At 39.4% G+C, this 12,969-nt stretch overlaps 1 protein-coding gene across 1 annotated transcript in view; it reads left to right on the top strand.

Moving 5' to 3' along the window:
* MSI2 (musashi RNA binding protein 2) overlaps window positions 1-12,969 on the top strand; it is a 608,564-nt gene that overhangs the window by 300,591 nt on the left and 295,004 nt on the right. The window lies entirely within an intron of this gene.

Here is a 12,969-nt window from a genome sequence, read left to right as displayed (position 1 = left end):
GTTTCTGTAATCCAGTGCTGTCAGCATATAGCAGGCACTTCCAGAAGCCTGCATATAAGTACCTGGGTGCCTCGAATGCTCAAGTGCTATGTAATGCACATACTACTTGCATAAATTTGTGTAGAGCATTGTCCTATCTCTTCCACCTTTCTAAGCTTCACTGTTGGCCACCCATCACTAAAATGGCTAATAATGAGACCGGAAGGTGAAGGCCAGCCCTAATACAGGAAGAATGTGCATATAAGAGTGTCCGTCACTCCAGTCACCTGGGATACTTACATGTAAGGCAGACCTGACGTGCATGGCACCCAGATTTACCTGATTTGTGCTGACAGTGTTAGATAATGAAGGTATTTTACATTTTAGGTCAAATTTTAAGTAGTATGGTGCTTGAGCTGCCATACTTAGAGCCCTTGTGCAGTAGTGGGGTATCTGGAGGCCTCCACACATTGTTGATATTTTCCACGAACCCAGGTTTGACAAGCTCCTATTGTGTATGTGCAAAACATAATTGTTGCTCATATGCTTACCATGCCATGTTGTGGTCTTGATGATGTTACATAGTATTAGGTACCTGTGCTTGTTAATATATGCTTCTGGCTTTATGAGGTTTGCAGTCTGACTGGGTACGTACTGATGAAACAGTTGCTAATTCTGCATATATCTCTAGGTGAAATATCTATGCCTGGGTTACAATGTTCTATAAATAAAAGTAAATAAGGATTGTGTTGCTGTTGTACAAGTAATATTTCTACTGGTGTAATGTTCTCAGCCCTGCTTGTGCTGTACATCATCAAATTTGCACTCATCAGGTTTAAACACACCAAATTATGTGTTGCCTTACTCCCTTTTGAAGTGTTAATGCTGTCTAACTACCTAGTAAGCCATAATAACTGATGAAGTAGCGAAGAGCCAGCAATGTGTCAGGACCATCACACTGACATGTAATGCATTCAGTGACTTGCACTGTGTCTTAACATGTGCATGATTGCAAATCACAAACACCTTCATTAAGCTTTACTGCTACCCGGGCTGATTATATAAAGTGTGTCTAATCATATCTTGTGGCATGCTACCTAAGAGCAGCCTACCCTTTATTATTCTTTATCTCTGAAGGATTTTATTTTACTTTACAGTAATACTTAAAGTGACATTAAACCCTCATATTGTTTAACATAAAACAATACTGTAACGTGTGCCTTACTGTAATCCATGGTTGTTTCCCTTCTATGTGCTGCTCTTCCTTTTAAATCTGTATCTGTTCTCATGCTCTGCAGAACTTCTGTTTTGCAGCAGACTGCCTTGTCTCTGAAATGGATACATGGTGTCTGTGTGTAGGTTCACAACCTGAGCCAGCACTACAGGAAGAGGCACTCAGCTGCAAAGGGAAGTTCTCCCCCAGCATGAGAATACATGAGGATTTAAAAGGAAGAGCAGCACATAGAAGGGAAACAACCATGGATTACAGTAAGGCATACTTTACAGTATTGATTTATGTTAAAAAATCTAAGGGTTTAATGTCACTTTAAGTCACTTTTTTAAAAGCTGGTCTGTTGTGATAGAGGATAGTTTTTCTCTCCTCTGTAGTGAAGTATTTAGTGTTGTAGTATTTATAAATTGTATTTTATAACTCTAAAGTGTACCATATGTTTATAATGAGGAGGAAGTAATTCAGGGGCAAACAAGGGTAGGATTTAACTCTAAAGTGTATTTTGCTGCATTTTTCAAAACCAGTAAAATGCAAAATATAAAATGTAAAACACTTCAACATGCATTCTTAAAGACAAAGGACAATTGACACCTGCCTTGATTTTTGAATAAATCCATTTTGTCTGCTGTACTGAGCTGGTCCAACTGGGTGTAGGAACTGAGCAGATTCAGCAACTATAATGTTAAGTTGGCATGGGAATACCATAACCAAATAGTCTTACGTCTTTGAAATATTAGTTTATGAAATAAATATGTAATGGTGTAGCAAATGTTAAAATTTAGAGATCCTATTCAGTTTGATATATATTAAAACTGAACTAAACCCTAACCTAGAACTAAAAAAAAAAAGTGCTGTGAGGTAGAGTTTTATGAAAGTCACTTCTGACAAAAAAAAAGTCTTCCCGATTCTCCTGGCTATTTTTTTTTCTTTAGTGTATACTGCCTGCAGTGCAATGTACAGTTCCAACCCGCTCATGGCATCTGTAAGATGCTGAAAATGGAGCCGAGTGCAGGTAATATGCAACTTCATTGCTCATGCACAGGTGTTACGTCATTAGTGGCTGACCAAGAGCCAAGGAGGGAATATGTCAAACTCAAAAGACGCAGTAAAGAAGATGGCAGTGGTGGAAAGTTGTGACAGCAAGCATGGACCTGTCAGTGCTGGAGAAAAGCTTTTTCGGAAGCAAGTCTGCTATTATGTGGAAGTGCGCTGAGTTTGAGCTTCCCCTTGAAGCCTGCAGTTTAGTTCCAAAGTTAAAAGGGAATTTAAAATACACTGTCCACAATTTTTGGTATTGCTGTAAAGTTTACTTGAACATTTTTTTTGGGTGGCCTTCACAATTTATTTTCCTCGTATAATTCCTCTTTTTGTGCCACTTAATATAAAAAGCACCCTTGCTAAATAACCAATAAGTTTGTGGTTACCCACAGCCTTGTGCTGGAGTATGGAATTATGTCTGGGTAAGTTTGCTCTCAGTTTACTAATTGCACACTAACTTACTAAAGATGTTAGAAATCCTTTTAACACTTAAGTTGACCCTGCCTTTAACAGAACCTAATACATCACATCATACTGATGGTGGAGCATTTTGACATAAATACATAATTGCACTATAGCATATTGAAGGTGTAGATTAGAAAGTTTCCAATGAGCTCCATTTATTTTGATGAAGCGGGGCCATCTGAATTCTCCACTTGCACAGCAAATATTTAATCCAACTCAAGCAAAACTTTATTTTTAAATTCCTTTTGGTTTAGGATAGAGCAGGGTAGGTTCACAATCTCTGCCAGATTCTAAATGTTGTGCCCCTTTTTAGGAAATATATCCCCTAACTTCCAGTTCTGACTGACATCTGTCACTTGGATAGGAAGTAAAAACCAAGTGTGCTCGTTGAGGACACAGTCAGTAGTAAAGCCCCAACAGAGATTCTAACCTCTCCTGTATCTACTAAGATTTTTTTTTTCCTTATTGATATCTGCCCCATGGAAGATATTTCACCTTACTGCCAGTTTGGTGTGATACCCATCCAGTGGCCAGGAAGTGAAGGAAAATCTTTACAATGGAGCAAGATGACAATAAAAACTCAACGAAGATTCCAACTCTTCCCTGCCCTTCTAGAACTGTCTGGAGTTGGGATTCCATTAGCACAGACAAAGTACTGTATAACACAGCCAAAGTTTCATGTAGCCATGGAACCCAGGCAGACTTGTTGTCTAGGTTTCAGTTAATTATTACCTCTTATAATTTTTTTCTGAATTTGGAGGCTCATATCACTTGGTACCAAACACTGCATTTTGGCCAAGTACAAAAATACTCTGGGCCCTCTTGATTTGCTGGAAGCAAAATGTAGATCAGCCAAGAGATAACTTTAAAGAGAACATTTAGATCCCGCTGGCGCTAGTCTGTGCGGTCAGCGCAGTGTTAGCTATCAATTAAATCTCTATCATTATTTTCCTTGCTTATGCTAGCTGTAAATCTTGGTTTTGTTCTTTTATAAATAATTCAATTATGTTTACACATGGCTGTTTATTTTTTCTCTTCCATGCATCTCAAAGCTGTTCAGATTTTGCTAAATGACTCCCTCTGTTTAATAAGAAATGGGTTCCCGACGACCGCTCACTATGACTGGGCAAGTAAATCCTTCAAGCTCCTGTCAGCAATCCTTGTGTAAAATATGGCAGCCGTTTACCTCACATCATCAGCAGGGGAGGAGGAGGAAATAACATTTATGCTGATTACCCTGCATAAATCAAGAAAGCTGGCAAATTATGTAGAGCATATCTTCTCTTTTTTTATGCTGCCTTTCTCTGCTGCTAAAACACTGTACGAAGTAGTGTTTACAAGTTTATTGTTTTAACCCTCTCATGGATCATCCCATAGAGATTTTTTCACATTTTCTTCAACAGTACTTGAACAGAGCCTGTAAATGTTTTTGGCTTCCTAATTTTTTAATGATTTTTTAAAATCAGAAAATTTCAACTAAGTATTTAAGATCATTCCATTTATATGTTTATGGTAAAATCTTAAAAATAATCTGTCACTTTGCTAGAATCTCTTTCTCACCCATCCCCAACCTACATTTACTTTGCATACCTGCACTCCTGCTTTATTGTTGTATCAGAGTTTTCACAAATATCATCTGCATCTGGGTAAGGGGGAGCATATGCAGTGCGTGGACTTCAATGGTCAATTGCCAGCTCTGAACATTGTCATGTGAGGAGGGTGACAACATTAACCCTATGTAAGGTCTGACACTGAGCGCACATAGGGTTTAACTCCTGAAGGAACATAGCAGTAAGGGAAGTTGAGTATAAGTGGGTATAAGATTTTATTGCTGTTAGTGGCCTGCTGAAAATCCCAATACTTTCTGGTATGGGATACAGGTGTGTGCTACCCTACCCTTCCATAATGCAACACTCAGTGTTGAAACTGCCGGTTTCCAGGAGTAAGTGCCATTACATTGGGTGTAGAAGAGCTGGCATAGCAGAATGCAAGGATTGACCTTCAGAAAAAGTTTTAATTTTTTTGCATAGATCTTTGTGGGGTGGTAATAGAGTTCATAAGTGCATATAAAATACATGATACATGTGAATTAATGCTGATTGGACATAGCAAACATGCTGTGCTACTAGTGTAATTCTAGGATTAAATGTAGAAACATGTAGGGAAAAGCACATTATACACTGGAAAATATTTTAGAACATTATATAAAGGGAAATGAATCAGAAAATCCTGAAAAAGATTGAACATTTCTAACTATTGCAGTTTTGTTGGCACAGGCTAGCGAGGTTGTAGACCCTCTGCAGTTGAATGTTTGGTGGAGGTGTGACCCCTAAGAAGGGCTAAATAAAGGATGGACACCGGCACTCCAAAGCAAATCCAGTACGTCTATTTATTCACGTACTTGTTGCAAATTCACCACACAAGATAGAACGTTTCAGGGTCTCACAGGATCCCCTTCATCAGGCAACAAGTGATGTAAAGCCACCCGTTGACACCTGCTGCACCCACTTCTTAACTCATGGAGCAGATAAAGAAGTGCAGAGGTCACTGGAAGCACAGGAAGTCAGGAACTAGTAAGAACTCTATAATATAGAGGTAGATTGCTAGACTGGGTGGGCACTGGCCTTGTAGGTTAGTATATCAATTAGCAGGTGAGTTGTGGCAATACTTATAGCCCTCAGACCAGTGCAGCAACAAGGGAAATAACACATGTTTGTAGAACTACAAGTAATGAAACGCTTTGCATCTTTGTAGAGCTAAAGGTAACAGATCAGTTTTTCATGTTTGTAGAACTACAGGTAACAGATCAGCTCTGCAGCTGATCTGTGACATTTTTAATGCTCTACTATCAGCAATTCTTCATATAAGAGAAGATCCAAGCATTCCTGATGAATTAAACAGTGTAAAAGGTCTTGGCCTACTGGTGCCATTTTGTTTCTGCTTGATGATGTAGAGGTCTGTTTACGTACATCTGTCTCAAAGCAATATGTTTTGAAAATATATTGCTCTAATAATGTTATACTGTAGAGTAGTAAATGGTTCTGTATTTCAACAATAATTACTCGTGGGAATAAAAAAAACATCAGTTGTAAAGCTTTTCTGGTCTGCAAGATTGTTCACTATTCTGGCATCAACTTCTTCTGATTGGATTTTGTTATAAAGGTTCTGCTCCAAAGATGTCCTGGCCCAGTTTTAGAACATGCTGTATTTCTAGAAATGTGTAAATGGCTAGACTGGGAAATAAAGCACTCTGTAGAGACTGGACATTCTCAGATCTTCATCTGTTTGTCTAAGATGCGTGTACCATTGCTGTGGGTTACAAGTGCCCTCTAGGGCAATAACTAACATCATGACAAGTCCCAAAAACCTGTAAGCTTGGCCTGTAGACAAAACAAATAATATTAATCTTGTAGAGCCAACACATGACCAATGGGGAATGGCTACACACTTGCTATGATTTGCTGGTGTCCTGTTGAAACTGGAAACACAGAAGAACTAACCATTTTAAGATGGCATGAGGGTCCATTCTCAAAGAACTATCTAAGAATGATCTAACTATATAAACATTTATCTCTCTTTTTTTTATTCTGCCTCTAATTTTGCTTTTCTTAAATTACACATTTCAAAAGGTATATTAAAAGATAAAGACAAACTCTTGCAAAAACAGGCTGTCTTGGATAAATACATATATCTTAAACTGAGTAGTATAGAGACGTTTTTACCCAAACTGTTTTGTATCAATATTGTCAAATTTTAAAGAGAATGGAGAATGAGCAAAGTGAGAGAGTTTCTTTACTGCCCAGCCCTGACCAATTCTCCTTCCTTGCGCTGCCCTACTGCACTTGAGTCCAGAGAATATGGTGAGCACTGATTTAAAAGGGAGAAATGGGAATGCTGTGGAGCTAACAGAAGAACAATGGATTTAGGAATCATATGGACACATACACAACATTTGCACAAACATTTTATTTATATAGCCTTAATCCTTAAATATATAATTAAAATCCTGCTTCCATTTTGTTGTAGGGAGAACAGTACCAAGTGCACACATAACACCGTGCAAAACTCCAATTGTTACATAGGGATGCTGCCGCACTCCTTACCAAATACCCCTTGGATGAGGAGATGGGTGCTGTAGTGAACGTGGATGGTGCCGCATGCATCAAACCAGTATCAAAGTATCACCAGCACACCGATGAGTTGTGTAACAAACACACATCTTTATTCACGCATAATGTCACATCAAGAAGCGCTAAACGGGATTAGTGGAGGTTGTTCCTAGATCCATGTATAAGTAGTATGTCAAAACGCGCAACACCCAGGTGCAAAAATAAAAAACTTGAAGCTACTGGTGGAATGACCACCGGCCCATCAAGATAAAACACTATTCATGTAATAACCATATACCCATAATTGGGTACTGATAGGACGGAAAACAGAATTGAGATAGAAAATTGTACGGTTCACTTTTTGATGTGACATTATGTGTGAATAAAGAAGACGTGTGTTTGTTGCAAAACCCAAATAGGACACAGTTACTGCATGGCACCTGCAACCTAAACCATTTTTGCCATTCTTCAGATTCTCTTTGCCACCTTACTATCCCCCTCACATACATCCCTTAAATATGGCCAAACATTGCCCCTCACCTCCCTACACACACATTATTTACAATTGGACCCAACACTCACATCTCTCTCGTTAGAGCCAGGTATGACGGGGGGCTGGGGTTGTGGAGGGTGTTAAGGGAGAGGAGGGGTAAGGTGTGACGGGGCAGGCAACACATGGTACAGATGTTGCAAGGGAGACCAGGAGAGAGTTGGCGAATGAAATGCAATCACCATATTTGCAACCCTCTTCCCTTAGCACCTACTATGCCTGCAGCACCCTTTCTCTTGGCACATACTGTCCCTGTAGCACCCCTTCTATCAGTACCAATTGTCCCTGCAGCCTCCCTCTTTTTTCACCACCCAGTGTGCCTGAAGTACCTTCCCTTATAACCTACCACACCTACAGCCCCCCTTTCTTCAGCAGCCACCGCTGCTGCAACCCCCTTCTCTTAGCACCCACTACGCCTACACCTCAACTTATCTCACCACCAATCATGTGTCACTACTCCATCCACCACTGCATCTATACCCTGCCTCTTTCTACTTCTCTTGGGCATGCTTCTGCCCCAATTTTAGTTAGTGTTGTTTAATTCCAGTTTGAATAACACTATTGCCCATCCTTGCTCCTATGCTTGCTACTCTCATCAATACATCAAAACAGCCCCCCTCCCCTTTGCTCCCACCATTGTGGTTATTCTTGTGCTCTCACCCCGCTCTCATCACCATACCTTCACCAATACCAACATGCCTGCAGGCTTTTCTCTTCCCAACTGATGCTGATTCTTTACCCAACTCTTGCGTTCCCTGCATTACACCTTAATGCCCCCCCCCCTTTCCCCACTATGCCTACAACCTCCTGCTATCTTATCACCATGACTGTACCCCTCCTTCACAACTGCACCTTCTCTCATATCATGTCTGTACAAACCACAGGCTCCTCAACCCAGTACCCCTCATCCTCCCTGCCCTGAACACTGTGCCTGCAATCCTCCCCTTCCCCAGCACCTCAGCCTTGCCAATTCCGACTAGTGTTGTATTTTTTTATACAATGTGAAGGAGAACATTGTATGAATATCATGACAGTAGTTCTATGGTTTATAGTAGTCTATTTTGTGTGCCTTCTACCTCCATAATTACAAACTCTTGCACTTGGGATTTTTAGTAAAGGAAACCATACAACAGAGGGCAGAGGAAAGGCTTCCGTTTTACAACCATAACCATTTAGTAAACAGTACTGCATATTATTGTTACAGTAACTCTAAGTAGCTCTGAGGTCAAAGTTCGGTATAGGTAAAGGTTCTTCTTTTGAGAGAAACAGGGTTGAATGTTTCAACCGATGGTTGCGAGTGGTTATGGTGTACATGTAATGTAATATGGGTATGAAATGTTTACACTTCACTTACCTTTCTGAAGACTGGAGGATCAATCATGGTCTGTGCCAAAAGCGTTTGGAATACTGTATCTCATCACTGACCAGTATATTTGCAACACTTCTTACTCTGCCTTAAGATGACCGATGAAGCACATGCTCCAGCACATACTGTCTTTTTGGCCAACACTGCACTTATAACTTCCTCAGTTTGTGCCCTTCCAGTCAGCGCTCCAGCCCATGTGTAATTGCATAATTTCAATTTCAAGACTTTATCATTGTGCATTTTTAATATTCTTTATTTGGATCTATTATAGGTTCTAACAATGTGATAAAATTCTTGAGCTTAAAATGATTGGCAGAGAAGCTTGGCAATAGCAGGGTGTTTATGGACAAAAAGGAGGGTCACATTAGAAGAAGATAATGTATGGTGGGATTAAAAAAAAGGAAAGTAAAAGTAGGAAGTTGAAAAGAGAAGAGTCTAAAAGAAATAATTAAGGTATTGTGAAGAGAGGAGAGAGCAGGAAGGGCTGTCATGCAAAAAAAGAATGAAAAACACACTTAGAATGAAAGAGAGTGTGAAGGAGAGCAGATGAATAAAAGGTAAACATCAGAATGATGATAGCAATATACACTAAGTGGCCAGATTATTATGACCACCTGACGTTTGTAGGCAAACTAGCCATAATTAGCGATAATTTCTCGCTGAAGTTGCTAGAGGGCCAGACCATTATAAATAGGGAAGCAGGTTGTTTACCACGATAGTAGAAGTGATTTTTTTCTGAAGATATGGGTAAACAACGCGATTTAACAGCCTTTGAACGTGGGATGATTGTTGGCGCTCGGAGCCATGGACCGGGTGTCAGCAAAAGAGCAGAATCCGTAAAATCCTCAAGAGCAGCTGTTGTTAAAGTGTTTAAAGACTGGACTGTCAGCCGAAAATCTGGGTCTGAACGTGCAAATTGTGGCCGTCAGCGACTAGTCAATGTTAGGGCAGAACGGAGAGTGGCAAGACTGGTACAAGACAACAGAAGGGCAACAGTGCAGTGTCAGATTCCTTTCAACATCTAGTGGAGTCACGAGGCGGCCCAACAAAGTCATCTCGTGGCCCAACGAAGTACTGATGGGTTGGTCATAATAATCTGGCCACTCAGTGTAGTTGAGAGAGAATACAAGCAATATGCAACACAACAGAAGGGTAAAAAACACGAGTGCTGGAGAAAAGAAAGACTGAAAAATAAGACTCTTTGGATTAAAAAAGAAAAGGGAGAGGATGTTCATGTTATTTTTAAGGAACATACAAAGTAAGTAAAAGTGCATTATGTCCAGTTTTAAAAAGTATGCCCATTTGAATTTTTATATTTTCAGCATTCAATAGTTCTCAGTATTGCTACAAAATAGTTTTTTTTTCATGTATCTAAAATTACAGTACTGGATGTATTCGCCAAAGCAGAAAATATATATTTGTTCCTCCCTTTTCTTTCTTTCTTCCCATCCTCAATACATTGTGTGTGGAGGATCACAAAGCACAATTAGAATACAGTTACATATCCCCATATTTATTAAAGCTTGGATTAACATGACATAAAGTTTTGTCTGGGGAGTCTTTTTGCCATGGCTCAGGGAACATTTCTATGTGACAGTAATAGGCTAAAGTTAATATACTTGAATGATACCAGAATCTGTGTTATAATGCAGAACAAAAGGGGTTTATTTGAAGCTGAATGACAAAAGGTGGAATTATCACTGTGAACAATCCGCTGAGATCTGAGCTTAATTATGGGAGGCTGTGTTATTCCAGCATAATAAAGCCAGTCAGCGGAGCAGAGTTAGAAATGGTAGGGGCGACCTGTCAATCAGAGCCAATTGATGCAAAGACTTCAAGCACAAGTGAAAGATATTAATATACTGAAGCACAATTAGCCATTGGGGGACTAAGGACATTGCTGGGCTCCCAACATTCCAGTCATGCTGGATACTTGTTTTATTGGTATTCCACATCTTGGACAAATGTCAGTAGGAGACTTTAAGTTTGCTTTCAATTCAGCATATAAGTGTATGTTTACTAAAGTGTTGTAAAAGTAACACACACTACTGGGTGTATTTTTAGTTTACATTTACATTATGTCATAAGAATAGCAGGCCTAGGTTAAGCTGTACTTACCTGTTTCAAACATCCTCTGGAAAAGTACAGTTGGAGAGTGAAACTTTTTCATTTGTATGTCTGTATTGCCCCAGACAAACCAATTAGTCTTTGAACACACCAAATGGCAATGCCATTTCTAAAAGAAACATTGTTTTGCCCATTGCTATAGCAGAGGCTGTTTTCCAGTGGAGGTTTGAAACTTAAGTAAACATTTCTTTGGTTGCTATGAACAACAGTAATGATTCTCCCGTAGTACGTTTTTCATACAATTTTGCAGTTTGAAGACATTATCTGTGTTTTACTTAAGAATTACAACCCACTTTTAACCTGCCCTCCAAGTCTTTATGCAGCTATCTCCAAATAGCTTTTGCCCCCTGCATTTCAAAAACCTTGACATTCTCTAGGTTGACTTCCTTTGGGGAAGGTCCTTCTTGCAAATGCTTTATATCAGATTTGTATCACTATCCACACACCATTGTCACTGATCCATTTACTAAACACAAATACATATTTAAATGGGAAGGCTCTCTGGGTCAGGGACTAGAACTAGGTGACTGCAAGGAGATATTTAGTACTGCCAGTGAAAAACCCATATGCATGAACTCTGTTATTTGTTTCACACTCCCGAGTTTATTTATACAGTTACCCTAGCAATCTTGTCCACCTGCTGGAGATGCAATAACCAAATAGCTTACACCACATCTACTAGGAATACCCCAAAATACGGCCTTTCTGGCAGATAGCAAAATTCCTTCTTGAAATATTTGGCAAACTATATCTCTCGAACTAGTCCATTTCCTTCTGGGCCTGCCTGTGGCTGACATGCCTAAGTGTTTCATGGAACTAATGGAGATCCTGGCATGTCTGGCAGGAGAGAGTGAGGTCCTGCATCCTGTCCAACTGAAGCAGTGAAGGGCCGCCAATATTTTGTTAGTGGCATTATTACTTGTATCTAGGAAATACAGATCTAAAGCCTGTGACATATCTTCTTTTCTTACACTTTTATGATTTAATTGTCCACGGGTCCATATGGTATAGAAGACAAATAATGTTAATTCTTATAGTTTTGTGTATGTTAATGTGTTCTACTTTAAAAGCAGATCTGAATACAGAACTCTTAAAGAAAGCCTGAACTGTGGAAACTGTGCCCCCAAAAAAGGACAGGAAGAGGGCAAAGGACTAGTCACAGTACGGCCTGTGGCTTCTCTGTAGCTGCTCTTTCCCCCATTCCTGACTTACAATGCTTTGTTCTGCAATGTGTCTCTGTCTGGAGATGGCCATCTTGGTTGTATATTCTATTACTTTCAGTAATGCTAAACTGAAGAATTTGTTTTTCTTAGGATGGTGGTTTTATTATTTGTTTTGTTACATTTCAGTTTTTTTTGGTCAGTCCATACAGTTTTTATCATTTTTACACTTCATGGGATAGTTGATATATGGTTTCATATTGACCAGTTTGGATTTTAGATGTAATTGTACAGTCACTATGTATATCAATGTATTTAATCTTGGGGGTAGGCTCTTTTATTACCATGTGATCTGGAATTTTAGTTTGAGCACTGATTAGCTTTTGATGCATGTGTAGTTGTGTATGGGCAACTTTGCCGTTCCCTGATTGTGTGGAAGCTCTTGCTGAAAGTGTTAAAATTGCCTCACTGTAGTCATAGAGAGAGAGAAACCTGTAATCCTCTCTGTATCCGTGATACATTATATTAGGTGGACGTTGACACAGCTGATGACAGTGCAGCCGTAATGCAGTCCGATTCTAGACTGGATGTGAAAGATAAGTGGCTATCACAGTATTCTTCAATGCCCGTCATGCTTGGCTTCCTCATAGTCAGGATAGGATGCAGTTATCTGTTCATGTCAAGGAAATGATACCATGGGTTTTATTTTCATTACCTGAACTGTAGGGAGCTCTTTAGTGGGAGGTTGGTAAATTATGATTTTCTTTTCCAAAAATTATATCTTGTAATTTAAAATGGTAACCTCAATCTTCTCATTCTGAACAAGCAACTTTTTTCTTTTAATTTGTGGTATGTTTTTATTGTTTTGCGTTTACTTATTATATAGCACATATGGATAGAATACACGTTGGAGCTGGTGAATCAGCCAGCAATGGTTGCAACCC

This window comes from Nanorana parkeri, unplaced genomic scaffold, assembly GCF_000935625.1.
Source record: "Nanorana parkeri isolate BGI_ZX_2015 unplaced genomic scaffold, ASM93562v1 scaffold848, whole genome shotgun sequence".
Taxonomy (NCBI): Eukaryota; Metazoa; Chordata; class Amphibia; order Anura; family Dicroglossidae; genus Nanorana; species Nanorana parkeri.
This window is presented reverse-complemented; position numbering and strand designations above follow the sequence as displayed.